The following is an 8,112-nucleotide window of genomic DNA, read 5'->3' as shown; positions in this document are numbered from 1 at the left end:
TCAGGCCGTACCTAACCTCTCTCGTCAGCGCGCGGACCTCCTCGCGCGCGCGTCCGAAAAGTTGTCCCGGACCCGGCCCGGACAGTCGTTACCGTTGGATCCGGATCATCCCCAAACATCTACAAAACGTCTCCGTTTTGTTAATTGGACTTTCTAACATAGTTTTTTCACGACCGTCCGATTACGATCGAAGGGACCGGATAGCCCCTAATTTAACCCACCTGCTATTTATACACAGTTGAAACCCTAGAAACTAGGGATCTGTCCCATCCAATCCTTTTCCCCGCCGCCACTCCTCTCCCACCTATGGATCCTCTCGATGCATCTATCCACCGGCCAACCGCTCCTGATTTTATTCCTCGCCTTCCGTGCCCTACCAACCACCGCACACCACCAGTAAGATCCATCCAACCACCAGCGCCCAGCCTGCTTCCTCCTCGGATCAGCCATAGCTGAGCCGCCCTTCGGACCAGTGCGCCCAAGCCCCCTCGATCTAGCCGTTCAGGAGGACGCCGTGGGCACCAGGGGCTCCCCTGTGTGCCTCCACTGCCTCCGTGCCCGCAGATCGCCGCCATTCCCGGCTACCTCGTCAGCCCGTCGTTCAAGACGAGTACTACCAGGAGCTCTCGACGCCTTGCTCCGTCGCCGCCTTGCGAGCATGCCAGCGCCCTCCATCTCGTCCCGTCCCGCTCCCTGTTAACGCGTTGTCGCTCTGCAATGAGCGTTGACTCCGCTCGCGCGCACCACTTCTTCTCTGCATCGCCATGAACCTCCTCACTCGCTCCCGCCGCGTCTGTCACCTGCAGGAACCAGGGGCGCTGCCTCCTTCAGTTCGTCAAGCTGCCCATCAAGTTCGCGCCCCGGCCCCGGTCTGGACCGGATCTCCTCTGCTCCGTCGCTCCACCTGCCGGATCCGCCCCTTCCCCGCCATCCGCCGGCGTTCTGCTTCTCTGGAGCCGTCGTTGCCGCTCTGAACTGCTTCGGTTATCGAGAACGAGCTTTCCCTCATCGTCGCGTTGACCGCAGCAGCCCCGCGCCTGGGCTGTGTCTCGCGCGAGGTCCACCGACCGGCCCAGCTGCCAGCTCAGCGGCGCCCGGCCTGCATTGGCCTGCTAGCCCTAGCCCTGCCTCCCTCCGACTGGGCAGGCCCACTGGGTGAGCTGACCCCAGCGCCCCACCCCTTTTATTTTTTTTCTCTCCATTGGGTCGGCCTGCAGATTCGGCCCGAGGTGTTTTTTTCCCCACTGCGAATTTGTCTAATTTCCAGAGTTTGTCTGTTTTACAAAAAACCCCTTGTAGATCATGCATATAATAACTTAATAACCGTGCATCGGATTAAAACAAACTTAATATGAAAGTTGCTTAGAATTTTGTCTAGTTTAATAATATGCAACTTTCACCTATGTTTAATATGTCTAAAATGTTGTTTGTTAAAATTTGCCCCTATGCCATGTTAAAATGATTTAATTCATAACTAAATAACCGTAGCTCCAAACTTAACAAACTTTATATGTAAATGGGGTGGAAAAATGCCTAGTGTAACATGGTGGCTTTACTTTGCATGTTTAACAACTCTAAAATATGTTTTAGGGTAGAACAGTACCAAACCTAATTTATGCATATGAGGAGTTTCCGGACTTGTTGTTTTGTTGTTCCGGCCTCATTTAAACTTGCCTAGATTAGATAGTTTCATCATGCTTCCCCTCTTGCCATGTTTAACAACATTTAATATTGTTGAGTACATAAACGAGAGAGAACTAAATAAGTCATGTGGTGTGTTCTTCAATATGCAACTCAGTTGCATAATGAGCTCCACTTAATTTGTAGGATTGTTTGTGCACTTTGCCATGCCATGCTTCATTAAACCAGACATGCATCATACTTGTTTGCGCATCGTGCCATGTTGATGTGTTGGTTGTTTACTATGTTGTTTGCTCCTTTCCGGTGTTGCTTCTTCGGGTTGGTTCCGGTAACGTCGCGTTTGTGAGGACCCGTTCGTCTATGTCCGTTTGTCTTCTTCATGAACTCGTTGTTCTTCCTTGCGGGATTTCAGGCAAGATGACCATACCCTCGAAATCACTTCTATCTTTGCTTGCTAGTTGCTCGCTCTTTTGCTATGCCTATGCTGCGATACCTACCACTTGCTTATCATGCCTCCCATATTGTTGAACCAAGCCCCTAACCCACCTTGTCCTAGCAAACCATTGTTTGGCTATGTTACCGCTTTGCTCAGCCCCTCTTATAGCGTTGCTAGTTGCAGGTGAAGATTGAAGTTTGTTCCTTGTTGGAACATGGAGATGTTGTTCCTTGTTGGAACATGTTTACTTGTTGGGATATCACAATATATCTTATTTAATTAATGCATCTATATACTTGGTAAAGGGTGGAAGGCTCGGCATTATGCCTGGTATTTTGTTCCACTCTTGCCGCCCTAGTTTCCGTCATATCGGTGTTATGTTCCCGGATTTTGCGTTCCTTACGCGGTTGGGTTATAATGGGAACCCCTTGACAGTTCGCTTTGAATAAAACTCCTCCAGCAAGGCCCAACATTGGTTTTACCATTTGCCACCTAGCCTCTTTTTCCCTTGGGTTAGGCCAGCCCAAGGGTCATCTTTATTTTAACCCCCCCCCCCGGGCTAGTGCTCCTCTGAGTGTTGGTCCAACTGAGCGATGTCCGGAGCTACCAGGGGCAACTCTGGGCTGGCCCACCCGACGTCTGGCTCATCCGGTGTGCCCTGAGAACGAGATATGTGCAGCTCCTATCGGGATTTGTCGGCACATCTGGGTGGCTTTGCTGGTCTTGTTTTACCATTGCCGAAATGTCTTGTAACCGGGATTCCGAGTCTGATCGGGTCTTCCCGCTAGAAGGTCTATTCCTTCGTTGACCGTGAGAGCTTGTCATGGGCTAAGTTGGGACACCCCTGCAGGGTTTTGAACTTTCGAAAGCCGTGCCCGCGGTTATGGGCAGATGGGAATTTGTTAATGTCCGGTTGTAGAAAACCTGAACTTGACCTTAATTAAAATGCATCAACCGCGTGTGTAACCGTGATGGCCTCTTTCCGGCGGAGTCCGGGAAGTGAACACGGTGTTGGAGTTATGTTTGACGTAGGTTGTTCTAGGATCACTTCTTGATCATAGATTCTCGACCGTGCTTTGCCTTCTCTTCTCGCTCTCATTTGCGTATGTTAGCCACCATATATGCTAGTCGCTTGCTGCAGCTCCATCTCATATCTTTTACCTTACCCATAAGCTTAAATAGTCTTGATCGCGAGGGTGCGAGATTGCTGAGTCCCCGTGGCTCACAGATACTTCCAAAACCAGCTTGCAGGTGCCGATGAGTCCGTGCAGATGATGCAACCAAGCTCAGGAGGAGCTCGATGAAGATCTTTTCCTTTGTGTTGTTCCGTTCTAGTTGATCAGTAGTGGAGCCCAGTTGGGGTCGATCGGGGACCTTTGTCGCTTTTGGGGTTCTTCTTTTAATTTGGTTCTGTAGTCGGACCATGAGTGTATTTGGATGATGTAATGTTTTATTCATGTAATTGTGTGAAGTGGCGATTGTAAGCCAACTATGTATCTCTTTCCCTTATGAATTACATGGGTTGTGTAAAGATTACCTCACTTGCGACATTGCTTTCAATGTGGTTATGGCTCTAAGTCGTGCTTCGACATGTGGGAGATATAGCCGCATCGAGGGCGTAACAAGTTGGTATCAGAGCCTTCCCCGACCTTAGGAGCCCCATTGCTTGATAATTTTTAGCGGCCGAGTTGTGTCTAGAAAAATGTTTTGAGTCATTTAGGAATTATATATCGGAGAGTTTAGGAATTCTTTTTACTTCCCAGTCTCCTCATCGCTCTGGTAAGGCATCCTGACGTAGAGTTTTGACTCTTCTCTTCTCAAATTTCACTAAAAAAATTTAGGATCACGCGGGTATCTTGGAATCGTTCCGATGGTTTTGTGACGAGAACACTGTCTTGGTGCCTCCTGTCAGGGGTTTTGTGGAAGTGTCCCGGGGAGTTGAGCTCCGAGGTGTTGTCGTCATAATTTTATCGTTGCAGTTCTGGAATACCTGAGTTTAGTACGCCGACATCGAAAATCTCTTTTATGCAGTTCGTTGGTGAGATAACCTCGACGCCACCCAATACTGGGGCGGGAGTTCGGGAGTATTGCCATAACTCGTATAATGGATGCTTTTCGAAGGTTGAGGTAGATGATTTCCGAAGGTTTCTTGGTTATGTGTTGAAGGATGGATACAGCTGGATGTAGGATTTGCTAGATTTGGGTGAGATATTATGCTTCCCCTGTATCCCCAACACCTGATTGCATAACCGGAAAGGTTCGGGAGTTTCATAGGTGGGAATTCAAGTAGCTCTTAGGATATCTTTCCAACGGATATATGATATGAAATTGGGGTTCGACGTCTAGTGGTCCGCCTATTCACGGTCGGTTTTACAGTGGTCTCGTTGTGTCTTAAAGAGTCCTTGGCTATGCCGACTCGGGGACGCTTCGTATGTCATGTGCACTGCCTTGTACATGATGGTGTTGTACGATCGAGCCCGTGTAGGCCCCACCATGAAAACTTCGGACGAAATCTCTATCATATGTTTGTTCAGGCTTATTCCGCAAGCCAATCCTTTGTTTTTGTTTTGAGTTGTGGTATTCGAGTTGCTTCGAAGTCAAGAGTTGATTCCATACCTTCCCCAAATGTTGTTCTCATACTCCGATGTGAATACCAATCCTCATGACAATCGAGATTGTCATGTCAATCCTTTTCAACCGGCATGTTTCTCTTCAAGTGGATCCGATCATTTCTACAACCGAAAGATCAATTATCAGTTCTTCTCAACGGTGTTTGCTTCATCCGTTCCAAGTTGTCTTTGTTTTCCCACCCTCCCACCCTTGTTTTTCTTCAAGGACTCAGATTTCTTTATCAAGTATCCTTTTGTGAAGTCTCTCCATTCTATTCCGTCAATGTTCTTACCCGGTGGTTTCCATGAAGATGTTCTACTAGTTCGTCATTCTTCATTCTTTTCTTCTCCAGTGGTTTCAAATCAAGCTTTCGATGTTGATCTCATATCCCTTTTCCCTCGTTTCAAATACCTTCTCATACCGGTGCACCTCATAATAATTCATTTCTCGCTATTCATTTGTTCCGGAGTGCTCAAGATATCTCAATGGGCTCGTCTTGTCATTCAAGATCCGTTCAACCTATTTCGGGGTTGTTATCTTATTCAAGCCATTTATTCAACCGGTGCTTTCTCTCTTTTAAATCCTTCAACGATGTTTCTTTTGAGTGGGCCCTAACCCACAGGTCTTTTCCCAGGATCTTACCTGACTCTTCTTATTTTCCCGGGGCTATCATAAATTCATTTCAAAGTTTGACGTAAGAATGAATTATCATCAGTCAAATGTATTTCTCCAAGATCTTTCAAATTCTTTTCATCGTTGGCTCAACCTTTCCATTCTTCATTCCGGAGTGCCTCAACAATTCATGGTGGTGTTTCTCGTCGTCATTCTCGGATTTTGAAGACCGAAGAAGAGTTTCTCTTTAATCTTGCTCCATTCTCTTCAAGATTCATGATTCTAGTTTGTTGCCATCCTCTCGTAATTGTTTTGACCGTGAAAAATTCTTTTCACCTATCTGAAGCAATTCAAGAGTCTTCTCAGTTTGTTATCCGGAGTCCATCAATTCAGATTTATTCATTCTCAGCTTTCAGCTCTCATACTCCAAATTTTACCAGTGCTTCGTTCAAGTGATCTCTAATCAGTTCGTGATCCCTTCGTTCTCATGTATCTAGATTCTCTTGAGCATCTTCGTTCATCTGCAAATTCTTTCCAGTGTTTCTTTATCTTCTCTTCATTCATTTTTAATTTTTACGGTGGTTCATTCAAGATCTCTCTTCCTTGGTTAGCATATCAATCCATTCGTGTTTTCAATCCTACCGATGGCTTGTTGAAGACCGTCTCAAGTTTGCGCTATATCTCGCTTAATCCTTTCTACGGGAATAAGTAGTGTGATAAATCCGTTGATTGTCATCAATTTAATTGGAGAAGGATAAGCATAATGTAATTCTTATTCTTGTTTCATCCTAATGATTAATTCTTATTCCGGAGGCCCTTCAAACTCTCGGTTTCATTTGTTTCATCTTCTCTTTTTCCCGGAGTGCCAACCTCTTTCAATTATATTGTCACGGAGATCTCTATCTAAATCATTGCAAGGCTTAAATTTTATTCTTTTCATCATTCAATTAGTTTGGATCATTCTTTTGTTACCGGAGTTCTTCATGAAGGTTCTACATGATGGTTCATAAATGATTTATTCCTTCTCAAAGTTTTCATCGAGATTCTTTTCTAAGGAGCTCAAGCATTCTTCATCTTGCAATCCGGAGTGCAATTTCTTTCTACCGTATCTTTGGAGGTGGTATTATGTCATTCTCGATAATTTGAGTTCATGTTTCATGATTCACACGTTATTAAGAATGAGGTATTTTAAATCCATCAACCTATTCGTTGGAATTATCTTGGGTTATATTTCACCTAAAGCTTTCCCTAAGGGTTGTTGCTAGTAATGGTGATAATATATGATCCAAGTTCTTCATCTATCCTCCCGGTGAAATAAGTTCTCGTCTCCTTGTTGATATCAATCCAATTCTTTTTCCCGTGAGTGGCAGGTTGTCATCTCTTAATTTGGGATGTATTCCATAAGACCACATCAAGGTTATTCTTTTCATTGTTGGGGTTCCAACAACTCCGCTCGACCCGTCTCCTAAGGATGCCTTCTCAAGCTCTTTTCTGGCAGAAGTTGGCATTTTCTTCTCCATTCTTTTATTTCAATTATCTATCTTCTATTCTTTTGTTTCCGGGGGCATTGTCATGTTGCTCTTTTCAACCCATCATCTCATTTTGTCAAAGATCATCTTCTTTTCGTGTTTATCCATTTAACCGGAGTGTTTTGCCCTTTTGCTCAAGTTCTTTTCGCCTTATCAAGCCTTGCATCTCTTTTCAACCAGAGTGCTGTCTGAGATCTTTCTTACCCCTTGTTTGATTCATTCAATAGTTCCGGAGGCAGTGTGTTGTGATTCATCAAGTATCATCCAATCTTCCCAAGTTCTTATTCAATTTCTTTTCTTTTCAATCGGAGTACTGCCCAAAGTTGTTCTTCCTTGTTCCTCTTTTCTAGTGGTGTGTTTTCAATTTCGTTCATCTCCATTTCACTCTTTTCTCCAATTTGTTTAACCTTTTCAAGGTTCTTGGTTTTCACTCGTTTTTCAAAGAAGCAACTTAGTTTTACCTCTTCTCTTTGTCTTCCGTTTTTCCCTCCGGTGCGATTCTAAATCTCGGGACGAGATCCTCTCGTAGTGGTGGAGTGTTGTAACACCCCGAGACCGTTGTGCCAGGTGTCCTCCAGTTATTCACTGTCATTGCCATGTCATTTGCTTGCGTGTCATGCATTGCATATCATGTCATCATGTGCATTGCATCATCATGTTTTAAAACTTGCATCCGTCCGGGTTCTCCCAGTTCCTTCCGTTGTCCGTTCTGCGCCCAACCACACTTGCACGCGCCCGCGGCGTGTCCGAAATATTATTTTTATAAGTGGCCGGAAAATGTTCTTGGAATGGGATGAAAGTTGATGTGCGGTGTTGTTTTATTGTCAGTAGACCACCTACCAAGTTTCGTCGCATTCGGGGTCCGTTTGATAGCCCAACCGTTAAACTATAGCGGCAGTATAGCCGGTCTAACGTCGGACGTTTTCGGTCTCCAGAAACAGTCGCCGGGCCTCCCTCTCTTCTCTTCTCTCAGCTCGAGACCGTCTACACAGCTCACTACCACTCACCGTCAGGCCGTACCTAACCTCTCTCGTCAGCGCGCGGACCTCCTCGCGCGCGCGTTCGAAAAGTTGTCCTGGACCCGGCCCGGACAGTCGTTACCGTTGGATCCGGATCATCCCCAAACATCTACAAAACGTCTCCATTTTGTTAATTGGACTTCCTAACATAGTTTTTTCGCGACCGTCCGATTACGATCGAAGGGACCGGATAGCCCCTAATTTAACCCACCTGCTATTTATACACAGTTGAAACCCTAGAAACTAGGGATCTGTCCCATCCAAT

The sequence above is a fragment of the Triticum aestivum genome, chromosome 3A, assembly GCF_018294505.1.
Source record: "Triticum aestivum cultivar Chinese Spring chromosome 3A, IWGSC CS RefSeq v2.1, whole genome shotgun sequence".
Classification (NCBI taxonomy): domain Eukaryota; kingdom Viridiplantae; phylum Streptophyta; class Magnoliopsida; order Poales; family Poaceae; genus Triticum; species Triticum aestivum.
This window is presented reverse-complemented; position numbering follows the sequence as displayed.